The sequence below is a fragment of the Phocoena sinus genome, chromosome 5 (genome assembly GCF_008692025.1).
Source record: "Phocoena sinus isolate mPhoSin1 chromosome 5, mPhoSin1.pri, whole genome shotgun sequence".
Taxonomy (NCBI): Eukaryota; Metazoa; Chordata; class Mammalia; order Artiodactyla; family Phocoenidae; genus Phocoena; species Phocoena sinus.
In genome coordinates, this window is record NC_045767.1 from 73,786,645 (window position 1) to 73,805,170 (window position 18,526).

General features: G+C 41.4%; 1 long non-coding RNA gene across 1 annotated transcript; it reads right to left on the reverse strand.

The window, feature by feature from the left end:
• Positions 1–535: 535 nt before the first annotated feature.
• On the reverse strand, positions 536–17,694 carry LOC116754063. The gene is made up of 3 exons (XR_004349936.1): positions 17,539–17,694; positions 17,168–17,282; positions 536–785 (listed from the first exon to the last, which is right to left on the reverse strand). It is a non-coding gene; the product is annotated as an uncharacterized LOC116754063 (long non-coding RNA).
• Positions 17,695–18,526: the final 832 nt, after the last annotated feature.

Here is an 18,526-nt window from a genome sequence, read left to right on the forward strand (position 1 = left end):
AGGCAGCAAAAATGCTAACAAAAAAATAGACTTCCCAGAATTTAAGATATTGGCATTATTAGCTGCAGAACATACATGATGCATAAACATTTAAAGATAAAAGATGAAGTGAAAATTGAGAAAGAGAAAATTTTAAAAATTAAACTCTGTTTGAGGAAGAATCAAATAGAACTTCCAGAAATTAAAAACTATATATATATGTATACATATAACCATTGAAATTATACCCATCCTCTTTGAAGACTTCCTTCTCCTTCTTTGTTATCTTCCCCAAGGCACTGCCCTACAGCCTTCTCCAGAGCTGGCTGTTTTTACTCCCATACCTCTCCGATGTGTCTGAGTATCACTGCCACTCTTTCTCCCTCCTCCCCAGATTTTACCACCCTGCTACCGTTTGCGGTTGGTATCTTCTACTGATTCATAGGTTTCCCCCCTTCATTTAAAAATTATTTTACCTCCTGCTTCCTTGATACTCTCTCCAACACTACTCCTATCTTAATTCATGGTATGTCAGTATCCATGCAGGCAGTACTTCCAGTATCCTCACCTCTTAGTGTTCATTTCTTTCAGTTGCTGAGTTGCATTTCATTGTATGTATATAGCATCATTTGTTTATCCACTTACCTGCCAGTGGATCTTTGGTTTTTTTCCAGTTTTTCACCCATTGTAAATAAACCTGCTATGGACATTCATGTTGGTCTTCACAGTCAGATACAGTGACAAACAGACTCAGAGGTCGTCCACAGATTCCAGCAGGCCCTTGCTCTTCTTTGCTCGGCTTATGGCTTTTTTTTTTTTAAATTGAAGTATAGTTAATTTACAATGTCATGTTAGTTTAGAGTGTACAGCAAAGTGATTCACATATATACCTAAATCCACCTATCTATCTATCCATTCTTTTTCAGATACTTTTCCAGTATAGGTTATTACAAGATATTGAATATGGTTCCCTGTGCTATATAGTAGGTCCTTGTTTTTTACCTATTTTACATATAGCAGTGTGTATCTGTTTAATCCCAAACTCCTAATTTATCCCCACTATCCTCTTTGGTAACCTAAGTTTGTTTTCTGTGTCTGTGAATCTATTACTGTTTTGTAAGTAAGTTCATTTGTATGCCTCTAGCTCTTTGAGAGCTAGTCCTGCTAGCTGGCAGTAGCCCCCAGACCCACCGCAAATGCTCGGTGGTGGACTCACAGCAGGGATAGCTACATAAAGACAGCAGCTTCCCACAGACCTGTCCACAAGCTCCTTCTTTATGATCCCATTGCAATAGCTGGCCATGTTTAGCTTCTCAAGAATTACAGACTTGTCTACTTACACCAGGGCACAGAGCAACTGCTTGTGGCTTTTTCTCTGATCCACTAACTCCACCTTTTAGACTCTCTCCCCAATCATTAAGATCTAAATCCTGTAATAAATCCCCTATTCCATAACACCTACAGTGGCTTTGCTTCCCTGACCAATATACGCCCCCAAAGCTGAAATAAACCTTATTTCTTTGGTGTTCATTTCCTTTTCCTTCTTCTTTTTTAAAATGAGAACGATTTTAGCAGCTTGATTTGTGATAGCCTCAAACTGAAAATAGCTCAAGCATCCATCAATAGTAGGAAGGGCAAATAATGTATATTTTATTCATAGAACGAGATGCTACTTAGCAACAAAAAGAATTACTAATATCCTCAGCAACATGGATAAATCTAGCAGACAAATGCCGAGTGAAAGAAGCCAAACAATAAAGAGAACATACTGTATGAGTCTACCTATATGAGGTTCAAAATAGAGAAGAGTGATTTATGGTGACGGAAGTTGGGACAGAATGTTCTTGGAATACCCTTTGAAAAGGGCTATGGACTGGGAAGGGACATGAAGGTTTTTTCTAGTGCTTGAAATGTTCTATTACTGTGGTCTGGGTGATATTCACAAGGATATATACATATGTTAAAATTTTAGCAAGTTGTTCAATGTTGATTAGTGTACTTTGTATATATGTGGAGAGAGGGAGAGACAGAAAGGGTAGTCTCCTAGTCTCTTGTCTGGTCTCAAGCTTGTTTTTAAAAAAAAAATTTTAGGGGGCTTCCCTCGTGGCACAATGGTTAAGAATCCATCTGCCAATGCAGGGAACAATCAGGGACCAGGGTTCAATCCCTGGTCTGGGAAGATCCCACATGCCGTGGAGCAACTAAGCCCATGTGCCACAACTACTGAGCCTGCAAGCCACAACTATTGAAGCCCGTGCACTCTAGGGCCTGTGCTCCGCAACAAAAGAAGCCACCACAACGAGAAGCCCGCGCACCACAATGAAGACCCAATGCAGCCAAAAAAAAAAAAAAGGCAAATTTTTAATTTGAAATTATTATAGATCCACAGGAAGTTGTACAGATAGTACAGAGAGGTCTCTCGTACTGTTTACTAGATTTCCCTCATTGGTTACATCTTATGGTGTTCATTTCTTCAGAATCATTTCCATCATCATCATTTGGCTGTCCACTACCAGTGGATTTGGAACAGCAGTGTCATTTCTTGAAAAAAAAGTCCAGAAAAGCTTGTTTCATCATTTATCAATAATGGTTAACATTTTTTAAAATACATATTTTAATTCCCTAATTTAGTTAATAACAAATAAGTTATAAAACAACCTTGATTAAAAATTAAAATGATTGTAAAAATAATGAATTATAAAAGTAAGTAAATGCTTACATTTTATCAGATTTTTATACACATTTGTGTTACCCTTGACAACCTAGCCTCAAAATGTCACATATTGTCATATGGTTCTACTGAGCATGCCTAATACTCGGCTCCCTCACATGTGGCGGAAATCTGACAGCTCCTGACAGGTCTAGACCATGCTCACTGAGATACGTCCACAAGTCACACACCTAGATGTAGCAGCAATGTCAAATTGCTATAAAGTTTCTTAGCACTTACTCAATTTCTTTACTGGTAACAAAGAATATGCAGACAGGGCTGGTCAGTAGACTGATCTAGAACATTGTTAGTTCTGGTGCCAGAGGGGAAAAAAAGGCTCCTGATGGGTTGTGCGAAGTCAATGAAATGCATGGCTGAAGTGACAGGCAAAGCTGTGGTCACTGTTCTAGCTCCAAGCTCCCTCTGTTTTTGGAACTTTCTTTCTTTTGAGGATGGCCATTTTAAAGTGCTCTTTTTATGTTTATCCACCATATCTATGTCTTTGTATTTTGGATTGGGGTCTGCATTAGCTCGGTAGTCAGATTGCCTGGGCTCTAATCCTAGCTCTACTAGATCGTAGCTGCATGACCCAGGGCAAGTTACTGCATCCCTCTGGGTCTCTGTTTCCTCACCTTTAAAATGGGAGAGAAAAATAAAGTTATGGTAGAGATTAAATGTGTAAAGCACTCGGAACAGGGTATGGGACATAAGTATCAATGAATACATTATTGTTATTAATGTTATCAGAAGTACCACCCTTAGATATGTTATGTCAAGCCCTTGGAAAATTATCCAAGTGTTAACTTTTTTTTTTTTTTTTTTTTTTTGCTGTACGCGGGCCTCTCACTGTTGTGGCCTCTCCCGTTGCGGAGCACAGGCTCCGGACGCGCAGGCTCAGCAGCCATGGCTCACAGGCCCAGCCGCTCTGCGGCATGCGGGATCCTCCCAGACCGGGGCACGAACCCATGTCCCCTGCATCGGCAGGCGGACTCTCAACCACTGCGCCACCAGGGAAGCCCTCAAGTGTTAACTTTTTAAAATCTAATTTGAAGGAAAAAGCTGAGAATGTCTCTTCTGTACTAGATTAGGTTTTGCCTTTTCCAGGAGCCAATGAATACTGTTGGTTTAATGGAGGGTGGTGGGCGGAGCTGTGGGAAGCTAAGAACTAAGGACTTTTGGGAATAAGATTACATAGGTTTAATATCCCCAGCTATCTTCAGAATATCAATGTTTGTTTGAAAATTTTGGATACACTCATCTTTATTGACTTTGTTAATTTTTTTTGCAATGCATGATTTAGTAAAATATTAATTTAGACACAAACAAAATAATAAGGTGTAAGAAGGGATGAATGACCTCTGTAATCAGATTGGGCTAACATGAAAATGGAAAGATTTTTGCTGTTGTATCTATCAAGGTAAAATATGTGAACATCAAAGCTAAGAGATGCCTTTTGTTGTGGTGTGGTAATCTTGGTTCCACTCTCCGAGAAATAATAACTATCATTTACCCAATAGCCTCCAAAGTCAAAGACAATCCTTCCTTTGATAGGGTTTTCCCATGCAGTCGCTAGATGTGTTCCTGATAATATCAGAGCTCTGATCTACATACTGTGTTTCTTTTCTGTGTTTCAAGAAGTTGGCACTCATATTCCCTTTGGTTTCCTTGTATCTGTAGCAGTTAATTCTCTTTACTCTAAAATGATAAAAAAAAAATGCCCCCAAGTACTTAGTGTGTTTTTCTGGTGAGATAATAAATCAATGAAGTATCTATGACTTATACCAAGGTTTTCATTTGGTCACTATTCATTTTGCTTGGGTACTTTTCATTTTTCAATGTGGTAGAGCCTATTTAAATACATTTATTATTTTTTAGTCTCTAGCACAGCATAAAACTCTAGCTATTTAATGGGAAGTGGGTCAAAAGAGTTATTCTTTTAAATTATCTATCTATCTATCTATCTATATCTATCTATGTATCTATCTATCTACTAAGGAAAGAATTTGCAATAAAGGTTTAGGGAAATCCTCATGGTGATTTTTGAACTGGAAATTGTAGAAAATGTGTCCAGTTTCCTCATTACTTTTAATTCCCCATAACTTCCAAATGCCTCCTGAAATCTTCCCTCTCTCATCTTCAGGGAGGCTTCTCAGAGTAATTAGGGGAAGACAGAGCCGCCCTATCATATTCCAAGTTCCTACAAAAGCATTGATCTCTTTAGGAGCTTCCTTCTTTTTCCATGGATATTTTGTCTAATACTATTATAGGTTTAAAATACATCTTCATGTCCTGAAGAGTGATTCTCCCAACTATCTCAGAGTTATCTTGGCTCTTCTCAAACATTTATTGTTCCATATAAATATTATTATCAGTTTTTCAAATTCCCCAGAAAATCTAACAGGAAATTGGATTGGGATTGCAGTGAATGTATAGCTTAATGTGGGAGAATTGAAATATTTGGAACAATTTTGTAATTGATGATTTGGCAAAAGTTGCCCATAGAAACCATTTGAACATGCTGTCTTTTGGGGAGAGGAAGAAATTTTTAAATTTTCTTTAATATTTATTGGTTCTGGTGGATTTTTTTTTTTTTTTTTTTTTTGCCATCCAGCATCTGAAATACCTTCCTTTTGGGGAATTCCTTATTGTTTGAATCTTGGCTAAAGGCAGGACCTATATTCCATTGTAAGAGTTGAAACAATCAGATATACACTTTCCTCTGCCCTCTAGCATCTAGGACCTGGGAATATGTTTTTGGCTCAGCTCGTGGGACCATCGTGCCCAGGATTTTAAGTCTGGAGCCAATAAGCAGAGAATCAAGGACATTCTAGAGAGGTTTTTTTTTGTTTTTGTTTGTTTGTTTGTTTGCACATGGCAATGGTATGAGAAATAGCATCGAATGTTTAGGAACAACAGTGCCTAGTGGTATCCTGGTGTCCTTTCCAATTATGGCATGATTTACCTTTGGATCCTTTTTTTAAAAAGTTCATTGCTGCATTCAGTGAACTAATATTTTATTTTGGCTATTTGTAGGTATGTTCATAAGAGATATTGGCTGGTAACTTTCCTTGCACTATCCTTTTTTCATTTTTTTTTTAACAAAGCAAAATTATTTTCTGTTGTTTGAACATAGGAACCATGACTAACAAAGTATTCTCTTCAGATCTTCTTTGTCACATTGAATAAATTTTAGTATTCATATTTTTCTAGAAAATTATTCCACTCTGGGAGGAGACGAGTGTGTCCAGGTGGAGGACTGTCCTTATGACTGTATGATTCAAGAGTGGTGGTCACACAGAGGATTAATACAGCGAGAGTGTCCCCACGCTCTGTGTTCCCTTCTCCTGCCCTGGTCTAGCTTTGTTGCCTCAGCTTCTCCCCTGCCCCACATTGAGGAGAGTCGTGTCTTGATTTGTTGATTTCTGGGTCTTTGGGATTCTACATGGAGAGAGTGCGTATGGGTGATAGGGCAGGAGAGGAGGGAGGAAAGACAAAAGAGAATGAAGCTTCCAAGAAAGAGGAGAGCATCAAGATTCTGAAGCAGTGTCAGCATGTGAGCAAATAAAATCCCTTAATGACAAGGAAGTGTTGCTGTGGGATATGACTCAGACTCTGTTACTGATCTTTGAAAATACAATCAATGACTAGAGTTACTTTTTAACTATTTCTGGTCTTCAGACTTTTTCCTTCGAATGTGCTTAATGTTTAATTTAGCAATATGAGCCCCACCTTACATCCAGGTTACAATTGGATAACCACCCCCTTTATTTGTTCGGGTCATTGACTCTTATCTCTGACTAGTTGATTCTTCTCACCCAGCGGGGAGCTGCCCAGTATTAGGGGGTAGGGAAGCACCTTTAAGGAGCCGAGAGTAGACTGGCTCCTCCTTACTTGGCTGGCACTTTTTAATTTTTATTTGGATGAACTTTCCAGTGAGGCTCAAGAATTCTAACTACTGTAGTTGACTATTGTTGAGTAATTCTTGAAATGTATTTTATCAGTGTCATGGGAATTTTCAGAATTTATATTTCATTGTTTTTTTTATTTATGTATATGTGGCATTAATTCCTAATTATCCCCAGTATCCTTTTCCCTTTTTGCCTTAATAATAAAATTCCCAATGTTTTAGCTCTCCAGAATAAGGACCACATTGTCCAGCCTCTGTTGCAGCTAGGTGTGGCAAAGGAATTTGAGTGGAAGTTAATATTGTCCTTCTAGGAAATGTCTTTAAAAGGAGAGCACACCCTTCTACAGGCCTTCCTGTCTTTCTGCAGGTTGAAGTGTGGCACAGTGATTGGAGCCAAACAGCCAACTTGGACCATGAAGCACAGAGCCTCCCATTTAGGATGGTGGATAAATGAGATAGACATCTGGATCCTTGATGATTGTGGAGCCACCCTATCAGGCTGGCCTGCCGCACTATGGGCTGCATACATGTGTCAAAAGAGAAATACATTTCTGTCTTTTAAGCTACTGTTATTTGGGTCTTTTGTCACACACAGCCAAAGCTAATCTGAAATGATACATGTATCAGATATGTAACCATATATTGTTTGATGTGTCAAAAAATTACTCTCTAATTTTGTTTTTAATGCACATTCTTTAATCACTGGGAACCCAAAAAAACATGGCATCATAGTTATAGACTAGATAGCTACTTAAGAGTATAAGCTGCAAAGGAGCCAAGGTTATTATCATTAACACTGATGGTGGTCTAACCAGCAGGAGAGTCCAATCTTCTTTATTTTTTTAAATTTATTTTTATTTTTTATACTTGGTTGCGTTGGGTCTTCGTTGCTGCGCGCGGGCTTTCTCTAGTTGCGGTGAGCAGGGGCTACTCTTTGTTGCAGTGCGCGGACTACTCATTGCGGTGGCTTTTCTTGTTGCGGAGCACGGGCTCTAGGCATTTCAGTAGTTGTGGCACGCGGGCTCTAGTAGTTGTGGCTCGCGGACTGTAGAGCACAGGCTCAGTAGTTGTGGCACACGGGCTTAGTTGCTCCACGGCATGTGGGATCTTCCTGGACCAGGGCTTGAACCCCTGCCCCCTGCATTGGCAGGTGGATTCTTAACTACTGCGCCACCAGGGAAGCCCCAGAGAGTCCATTCTTCTAACAGAAACTTAATTTTGTTCAGATACCTACTCACTCCTGTTCAACACAACCTGGGATAAGCAAACTTCACCCCCACTCTAGGGAAGGCCTGGGGAACTAAATGTTATGCCACATCTCTGCTCAGAATCTCTGCTCAGAATTTGGATCATCCAAAGTGGGTTCTATCTCTGGCCTTCCAGTGAAGGGAGCCAATCAACTTCCCTGTTATTGAGGGAAGATAAAATTGGGTTTTCTATGACTTGCAGTTAAAAGCATTTTTGTTGCTGTTGTTTTTTAATTGTAAATTTTTTAACCTTTTTTTAAAATTAATTTTTATTGGAGTATACTTGCTGTACAATGTTGTGTTAGTTTCTATTGTACAGCAAAGTGAATCAGCTATATGTATACATATATCCCCTTTTCTGGGGATTTCCTTCCATTTAGGTCACCACAAAGCATGGAGTAGAGTTCTCTGAGCTATACAGTAGGTTCTCATTAGTTATCTATTTTATACATAGTATCAACAGTGTACATATGTCAATCCCAATCTCCCAATTCATCCCACCCACCACTTTCCCCCCTTGGTATCCATACGTTTGTTCTCTACATCTGTGTCTCTATTTCTTCCCTGCAAACCGGTTCATCTGTACCATTACTCAGATTCCACATATCTGCATTAATATACAATATTTTTCTCTTTCTGACTTACTTCACACTATATGACAGCCTCTAGTCCATTCATTTGTGTCTACAAATGACCCAATTTTGTTCCTTTTTAAGGCTGAGTAATATTCCATTGTATATATGTACTACATCTTCTTTATCCATTCCTCTGTTGATGGACATTTATGTTGCTTCCATGTCCTGGCTATTGTAAATAGTACTGCAATGAACATTGGGGTGCATGTGTCTTTTTGAATTATGGTTTTCTCTGCTTATATGCCCAATAGAGGGATTCATGGGTCATATGGTAGCTCTATTTTTAGTTTTTTAAGGAACTTCCGTACTGTTCTCCACAGTCGCTGTGTCAGTTTACATTCCCACCAACAGTGCAAGAGGGTTCCCTTTTCTCCACACCCTCTCCAGTATTTATTGTTTGTAGATTTTTTGATGACGGCCATTCTTACCGGTGTGAGGTGATACCTCATTGTACTTTTGACTTGCATTTCTCTAATAATTAGTGACGTTGAGCAGCTTTTCATGTGCTTCTTGGCCATCTGTTTGTCTTCTTTGGAGAAATGTCTATTTAGGTCTTCTGCCCATTTTCTGATTGGGTTGTTTGTTTTTTTGATATTGAGCTGCGTGAGCTGTTTGTATATCTTGGAGATTAATCCTTTGTCAGTTGTTTCATTTGCAAATATTTTCTCCCATTCTGAGGGTTGTCTTTTCATCTAGTTTATGGTTTCCTTTGCTGTGCAAAAAGCATTTTAAAGTAATATGGCCACACGGTGGAAATAAACCCTCAGCTGGAGGAGAGAGTACTTGGTTCTATTCCAAGCCTTGCCACCAATTAGCTGTGTGACCATAAGCAAGTCACTTCACCTCTCTGAAACTCAACTTCCTCATCTGAAAAGGTGAGGCTTTTGGACTAGTTCAGTGGTCCTCAATCATGGGTGGCTCTGCTCCCATGAGATATTTGGGGAAATGTGGGGCATTTTTCATTATCACAATAAATGTGAGACACTGCTGACATTGAGTGGGCAGGGAACAGGGATGCCAAATATCTACAATGCTTGGGATGATCCAATACAATGAAAATTTGTCTCACCCAAAATGCCTCTTGAGATACTGTGCTAGATATTCCTCTTATCTCTTACTTCTCTTCTGACTCTGGGTCATTTATTCCTTTCTCTTGATTTCTGCTTTCCTATTCTTTGCCATCCGCTGGTCTCCCTTTGACTGCCTAGACAGAGACTTTATATCCGTGTTTCTCAGTTTTGGTCCCAAGGACAACATGCATCAGAATCACCTTGGGGAACTGCTAAAAATTCAGTTTCATGGGCCCAACCTATGCCCTACTGAATCAGCATCAAGATCCCCAGGTGACTCACATGCAGTCTGTAATTTGCTTTACATGTTTCTGCATGTCACCAGGCCACAAAATGCCAACAATATAGTAGTTTTCTTAAAAAACTTGAAAATCTTTAAAGTCACTTATAAGGTTTAAAAAAATAAGGTTATCACCCATCTTGGTATTTGAGTTCTTTGCATAAGTTATTTCACTAACCCTCACAGAAACCTAGTAAAAGAAGTCTCCTAAAAAAAAAAAAAAAAAAAAAAGAAGTCTCCTATTCCCATTTTACAGGTTAAGGAAAGGGCTTCCTTATCATTACAAGTTAGCAAATGCAAGCGCTGGGACTTGAGCCCAGATGTGCTTGACCCCAAAGCCTGAACTCGCTCCATTATGCTATATAGTCTCTCCATTATGCTATATAGAACTCTCATGGTGTTCTCTGTCTTTGTGATACTGGCTACCAAATAGACACACCAGACAAATGCATGGCTGCTACTTGCAATGATGCTCTGTTCACACCAGTGATGGACATCTATAATACATGTGACAGATGTGTGATTTGATTTATTGTTAACAAAGAAAGATCCAGGTCATAAAATAGTAAGTGTATATAGTATGATCCAATTTGTTAGCTATATTCCAAATGTTAACAGTAGGAGGCATTGCAGAATATATTTTTAAAATGTAACTATATTACACAGTGTGGCATAGATGGCTGGCTAACCCTTCCTTAGCTCAGAGTTATTACTTGGACACAGCTGCCCAATGAAGGATTACATAGCCCAGCCTCCTTTGCATCCAGATCAGGACATATGGCTAATTCTCACCAATGGGATGTGAACAGAAGTGCTGTGTCACTTCTGGGTTGGGTTTTAAGTAATGAGCTGTGCCTTTTTTTGGCTCCCCTCTTCCATCTGTCAGCCAGGTGCAGAGGACTCTAAGGAAACTGGGGCTATTTGACTTGGAAGGTGCCCAGATCCCTGAATGACCGTGGGGAAGAACACCTACTGTCACATGAGCAAGAAACAAGCTTCTGTTGTGCTGTCTTGTGGAAATTTGGGGTTTGTTATGGCACCCTACCTAATACAAGTAATGGTGCTACCCTATCTAATACAAGTTATACAGACATCAATAATTATAAAATTTATTTTCTTCTTTTTATAAATGTGTGGTTTAAAAAAATAACAATAACATTTACGGGCTTCAATGCTCTAGTTATAGCAATGAGCATCCTCACTGGTTTTTAACTCTCAAAACTCACATCATCTAAAATATATTGGAGAGATGCATAGAAGAAGGAGTAAAAAGCTGGCAGGGTGACTAGCTGCCTCTTTCCTTTTACATAGAATCAGACCATATATAGAAAGTCATTTAAACATCCTTGAGTTATTACTACACCAAAGGGACAAAGAGGCGTCAAAGATTCCGAATCAACTACCAAAAATTTGTTTTTCGTTGCATTGAGTGGCACCTTATACACAATAAGTATGTATAAACACGGGACAACAGTTTGCAAAGTGCTCTTAAGTCATAAAGAAGAATGGATAAAAGATTTGCCTATCCTTTATCATTATACCTTGTATAAGTAAAGGAAGCTGAGTTTAATACCTAACTGGCTGCAAAGAATCACAGGTTTTTTAAAAGTTGGGCAGCGCCTTGGATTTAATTTCCAGTCAGTTATGCATCTTATCCAACAGCTCATATGAACTGCAGTAACATAATCCAAAGGCAATTACAAACAAAGCTGGCTTAACCCTGAGGTTTGACAAGAACCATGAAGAGTACACACTGGAAGCATTTTAATAGGTTTAAGATTTCATGAAACATTAAAAAGAAGATGAAGGAAAGGTTGGGAATTGCTTGAGGTAACAGAAGACATCAAACTAGTTTAACTGTTTAGAATGAGAATTAACGCACGAAATGAAAATTTTGTGAGAGGGTTTAGCTCTAAATATAAGAGAATATTTATTTTCATGGACAGTATCAAGGTAAAATGGCGATGACATTTGGTTTCTCATAGTTCCGTGATTACTGTGTTCTCTCCCTTAGTATCTGTATGGGGATGGAAACAGACCTTTGTGGACAGAGACTTGATTTTAAATGGATCCTTCACACTGCCTGGCTATGTCTACATGAAACCAGAATATCTAGATCAGGAGTATAAAGCTTTAAAAATGCCAAATGATGCCAAGGTTTCTGATGTTTCCAAAGATCCAAGCGTTTGTACAGATGTTTCCAAATATGTAGATGCTGACGTCGACAGTTTAGTTGACAAAATTCAGATAAGTGCTGGGACTTTTTATTTTTAGCACAGCTATTTTTAGCACAAGCTTCTATCAGTGTTTAGTAATGGATGATAGGGTAACTGCTTCAAATTCTTGACCCCAGGAAAAGCCCAGGTATTCAGGGAGGCATTTGGAAACGTGCCCATCCCTCCAGGCTTCTTTGGGTACCACTACCCCTGTCCCTTGAAACTTAATAAGTCCTCTAAACATTCCTGAGTTATTCCAGAGAGGTGAAGGCATGTCAAAGCTGTGGGGAACCTGACAAAATGATCCGATGGGCAGCCAAGTGCTGGACATGCAGTAGACACTCAATAAGTACATGAGAAAATGTGGCAATCAGAAGAAAAGGTTCACGGCCTCCTTTTACCACATCTGCCCACTGACGGCATCTGAAGCCACATCTTGATATAGGGGCATTTCCTACGTTCCCGTCTAAAGCCAATTCTTCCACTTCGTACTAGAGCCCATTCACTCTTGCCTACTCAAGATTCTTAACCTACTCTCATCAGGCTTTTTGTTCTGCCCACTCCATCAAATCTGCTGTCATCTGGCGAGGCTGCAGAATCCATATGAACCCATCAGTTCTCCGTCCTCATCCTAACTTGACCTCTTTGTAGCCTTTGACCCATTGGATCACTCCTTCTTCCTTGAGCCTTTCTCTTCACTTGGATTCCAGGACTTCAGACCCTCTAGTTTTCTCTCTACCTTGATGCTGGCTCTTCTCACTCTCCTTTGCTGTTTTTTCCTCTTTCCCCAATCTTTTGAAGGTGGGTTATCATCAGAGTTCAGTCATTGACCTTTTCCTCTTTTCTAGGCAAATGCGTTTTCTTGGCGATTTTACTTAATCTTGTAGTTTAAAAATTATACCTATGACTCCGGAAGTTACATCTTCACCCTAGCCCTGTCTCCCAAACTCCGAATGTTCATCTTTCTAACTGCCTTCTCCATGTCTCCACTTGGATGTCTGACTGATTCCTCAAACTTAGCACTTTCCAAACCCCACACCTGATCTCTATCTCAATGAAAGGCAACTCCGTTCTTCCAGGTGCTCAGGTCAAAAGCCATGGAATAAATCCCTGACTCTTATTCTTCTCACACCCCACAACCAATTCACACCCGTGGGGAAATCCTGCTGGTGTTACCTCCACAACAGGTCCAGAACCTGCCCACGTTGGGCCACCTTCACTACTTCCACATAATCAGAGTCACTATACTCTGTCACTGTGGAGGCCCCTTAACAGACTCCCTGTTTCTACCCTTGACCGATACAGTCTGTTCCAACACAGCAGCCAGTGATTCTTACAACACGGAAGCCACCTCAGGCTGCTACCCTGCTCAGAAGCCCGCAGTAGCTCCCCACTCCATGCAGGGGAAGAGGCCCTGTGTGGCTCCACGTGATCTGCCCCACACCTCTCTTCTGTCACCTCCCCTCTTGCGCCTCTGTCCCCACCAACACTGCCCCTTGCCAGCCTCCGAGGCTCCACCACACTCCTGCTCTGAGCCTTTCTCCCGTTATCTGCTTGTCTGCTCTCTCTTTGCTCAACTGTCACTTTCTCACTGGCGCCTCTTCTGATTACCCTTCTTAAAATTCCAACCTGAGCCCCCAAATTCCTGAAAATCCTTCCGCTGCCCTGCCTTGTCTTTTTCCATAGCACGCTCATTATCTTCTAAAGTACCGTACACTTATTTCTCTTTCAGCTCTATTATTTATTATCTGTCTCCTCCTCCCTGCCACTAGGATGTGAGCTCCCACTCAGGCCACGATCTTGGTCTGTTTTGCTCACCGATGTACCCCGAGTGCCGAGAACAGAGCCTGCCACGTGGTGGGCACTCACTAAGGATTTGTTAAGTGAATTGAATCGATGAGTGGAAGAACCATCATCCCAGGCCCAAGCACTTTCTCTCATTTAATCCTCAAAATAGCCACATGACATAAATGTATGTGTTTCCCCCATTTTTCAGATGAGAAGTCTGAGGCACAGAAAATTTCTATCATTTGCCCAAGATCGCATGATGGGAGGGAGGCAGAGCCCAGGTTCGAGCCCAGTCTGCACGTTTGACTTCCCCACTCTCCTTATCCACTCCTGGAGTGAGTGTTAATTGGTGCAGCTCTTCTGGAGGGTAATTCTGCCTGTGGATAAACAGCTTTACAAATGTTCATACCCTTTATTTTAGAGAACTGATCACGGAGATGCACAAAGACCTATCAAAACCATTGTTTGTAATGGCAAAGAAGCAAACAAAAAACCAGGAAAGAAGCCAAGCGGTGCATAGCAGGGAACTGATTTTTTTCAAAAATCATGGTACATTCACACAACGGAAAACTACGTAGGCAGCACTAATGATGGTATAGAAGAACGAATGATGAAACGGAAAAACCTTCCCAGCATATGTTAACTATAAACAACAAAGACGACAAAGCAGGATACAAAACTGTATACACATCATCATGCCCCAATTTTGAAAAATTACATCATTTATGCACACACACAGAAAAATGACTCGAAGGGATATACCAAAATGTTAATAATAGTTCTTCCTAATGGTCTGATTATGGGTGATTTTTATTTTCTCTGTAAATTTCTGTGTATCTTTTTATAATAAGAAAACGTCATTTTTAAAAGGAATCTCTGCCTCAACATTAAAATATGCCTATTTATATGCTACATTAATAAATGTTATGAAAAAAATTCAGCATACCTGAATAGGTGAAATGAAATACTAGATCCCTGTGAAATACCCAAGGGTTCTAAGAAGTTAGATTGTTACAACTGTATTTCATATAGCCAAGACTAAAATAGTTTCATTGTACTGCAATATTCTTATCTAGGTAAACTGTACTCAACCATTTCATTTAAGCCCACTAGATTTTCCAAGTTTTAATAAGGTTTAGTTTTTCTTTTCCTTTCTTTTGGAGATATCCCCCAAATAGGCGTTATATTCTTTTTCTCTTTGAGCACTAGAATCTCTTAATTGGAGAGAAGTATCTCATTCCACAGCACAAAAGTACCGCAAGTTGTTTCAAGAAATTGCAAACAGAACGTTTAGACTGTGTCATCACATTAAGAAATCTCTGTATTAAGGCACATTCCTAGGCAATTACTTACATGTAACTTTTCTCTTTTAACTCCATTCCTGGAGAATAATCTTTAAAGCCCATCTCGGAAAATGTCACTTGTGGGTTTTTTTGTTTTTTTAATTTTTTCTGATCACAAGCCATTTTAAAAGCTTTCAGAAACCGATATAGTGTGAAAGATTCTGTGGGGTGAGGACGATGCCAGAATGATTAGTTAACTTACTAAACAAAGCAGGAAAAGGACACATTTAGGTTTGCTTGCTGAACAACTGGAAAGATTCAGAAAGGTTAATGTTTCTACATTAATGGTCGTGCAATTGGAAGTGACTTTTAAAATAGGTAATTCCTGAAGCCCAGATAGAATCTTAACATTCTTGTGGGTTTAAAGATAAAATGTTTCAAAGGACTGGGATGAATTTATTAAAAGAGAGGCTGCGAAGAGAGTGGAGGGGCTGACAGGAGGGGCCACGCTGGAGAAGGACACAGAGGCACACACACATGTGTACGCACGCACACACCCGACTGTGCACACGGGCCCCCAGCAAACTGGCCTCACTTCTGAGACCTGAATATGAGCTGAACGCCTGCTCAAAAGAGTGTGTTTAGCACACGTCAGCGTAGCCCAAGAGAAGGGGACAGCTACTGAAGAGAGAACAGATGCGCCATCAACCTTGAAACGGAAGACAGGGGCTTCGGCCTGAATGCCACGGCTGGAATAGAGGCTATAAATGAATGGAGAGGTGACTGCCAGCATATCACGCGGCTATAAACAGGGATAAGAGAAGAAAACTAATTCGCTTGGGAGAACCTAGTGGTCCAGTGGTTTTCAGCAAACGCCCGGGCAGGGCTGGAGCCTAATAGCCGCCCACCTCCCACAGCTCTGTTTTCACTCACACGCCCTCAGCACAGTCTTACCTTTTCGGGTGCCGTCAGGGCCACTGCCCTTCTCACCTCAGGCCCCCTTCTGACCCTCCGGCAGAGGTAGAAACGCCTTCCTAGGAGACCCCTCTCCCCGGGGAGGAGTAGGGAGCATCGGGCCAGGCCATCAGGCTTCCTAATCCCGCAAGGGGAGGAAAGGCCCACCTGCGTCCTCTTGGAACAGCCCACGCTGTGGGGCACACAGCCTGTCCACCAGGTACTATCACACCTCTTTTTACTCTCGAGGAAACGAGGTCTATCCTAGCTCATTCAGCTGACAAGCAGCAGCGTCAGGACTTAAAATCAGTTCTGGGGCTTCCCTGGTGGCGCAGTGGTTAACAATCCATCTGCCAATGCAGGGGACACGGGTTCGAGCCCTGATCCAGGAAGATACCACATGCCGCGGAGCAACTACACCCATGTGCCAAAACTACTGAGCCTGCGCTCTAGAGCCCACGAGACACAACTACTGGGGCCCGTGTGCCTAGAGCCCGTACTCCACAAGAGAAGCCACCGCAATGAGAAGCCCATGCACCCCAGCAAAGAGCAGCCCCCGCTCGCTGCAACTAGAGAAAGCCTGCGGGCAGCAACGGAGACCCAACACAGCCAAAATAAATAAATAAATAAATATATTTTTAAAAAAAAATCAGTTTTGCTTTCCTCTAAAACTCAGGTGCTTTTAATCACCCCATGATGCCACATCAGAGTTCTAGTCCTAATGGCAAATCCTTAACAAATGGTGGCAAGAATTTCTGACAGAAGCTGGTTTTAGAAATTCTGGTTGTGCTTTTTCTTTCCCCCCTTCTGTCCATTCATCCTCTCCCTCCTTCTAGTCTTCTCTCTCCCTTTATCTTTTCTTTTTTGTAATCCGAAGAGGCAGCTTTAGCCCACAACTCTTAATATCCAGCCTTCCATCTCTGATCTGGACAGCTGAAGTTTTCTGCCTCCTATATAAGGTGCGGCCTCAGAGCCCTTCCCCTCCCCGTACACCCTCTATCAGCCTGGCTGGCCAACCCCATGTTTGTAGAAGTTCTGTGCCAGGCCCACATTTCTGTGCACCTACTACCTGCTTTCAGAGTATCCGGAATACTGTACCTCTCAGGAAGCAAGGCACATCACCCAGGCTGCCTGCACTATTCCTGCTGTGCCCTTTCTGGATCCTTCTTGCTTGCAACAGGCTAAAATCCCAGGCTTCTCATTTTTCTTTCCCCTGTTGAGAAAGAAAAACAGAAAGAATGTTCAGGTGGGTGGATGCAGGACATGGACCCTTCCATGTAGGACTCCCCCAGAAAATAATTGAAAATTGAACACATGCTTTAATTTTTTTCCATTTCAAGCCTTGTGTTTTCCAACAGAAGAAAATGTTCTCCATGGAAACAACTACTGGGATAAAATATGGGAGTGAGGGTCATAACAAGCTTGTGGTGAAGAAACGTGAATAGCAGAAAGAACAATCCGGTTCACACCTGGGGCCCAGGCTCTTCAGATGGGCGGAGAGCGGGGAGTGTGGTGCGGGGCCTGGCCGGGCAGGGAGGCCCAGAGGGGGCGGGCCGCCCCCAGGTGTGGGCCTCCCTCTGTTCTCTGGATGCTTATGTGAGGCTGCCTTTTGCTCCAAAATCTTCTGGAACCTAAGAAGAAACAAGATAAAATAAATGGGCTGACCCATAAAATAAATGGGCCGACCCAGGAAAGGTTCAGCCTTTCCTGGGGGCTCTTTTCTGGGGGCTGAGTTTCAGGAAACCCCACCCAGCTGTCCTTACCAATGGTCCCTGGAGCTCTGTTTATAAATAAATTAGGAAAATAGGACTAATGGATCAGAAGGATGTAGTGTAAAGCCGTAATATCTGTGTACACGTGTGTGAGTATGAAGCCTACTATTTCAGATACGTCAAGTGTGTTTGGATCAGGGACCTCAGACGTGGCTCATGCATTGCCTCCTCCGGGAAGCCTTCCCTGACTGCCCCCAGCACAGTCTCCAGGGTGGATTAGGCCTTCCTCCCGGGTACGCAGCAACCACTCAGCATACCCAGCAGCGCCTTTACCTGGTGTACTTCTCCAGCTGTAAACTTCCTGAGGACCAGCGCTGGTTTTGGTTTTTGGTTTTTTGTCTTCACGGTACAACACCTAGTCCAGGACCTGGCACACACTAGGCCTTCAAGACCTGTGTGCTTGGAAGTGAGGCATCTTAAGACTTTAGGTAGCTGGATGCAGGGTAATTAGTGGTTTATATTCAATTGCTCTGGAGCCAGACTTCTTGGAACAAATAACGCTCTTAGCCTGTAGGAACTGTGGACTCTTAGACCTTAATTGCCTCATCTTTAACATGGGGGCATGATTGGCACCTGCTTCTTTGGACTATTGAGTGTTGAATGAGGTAATTATTTCAAGAGCTTAGCCCAGAGTCTGCCACTTAGCTTAGTAGGCAGTCCATAAATAACAGCTAATCTTCCTGTA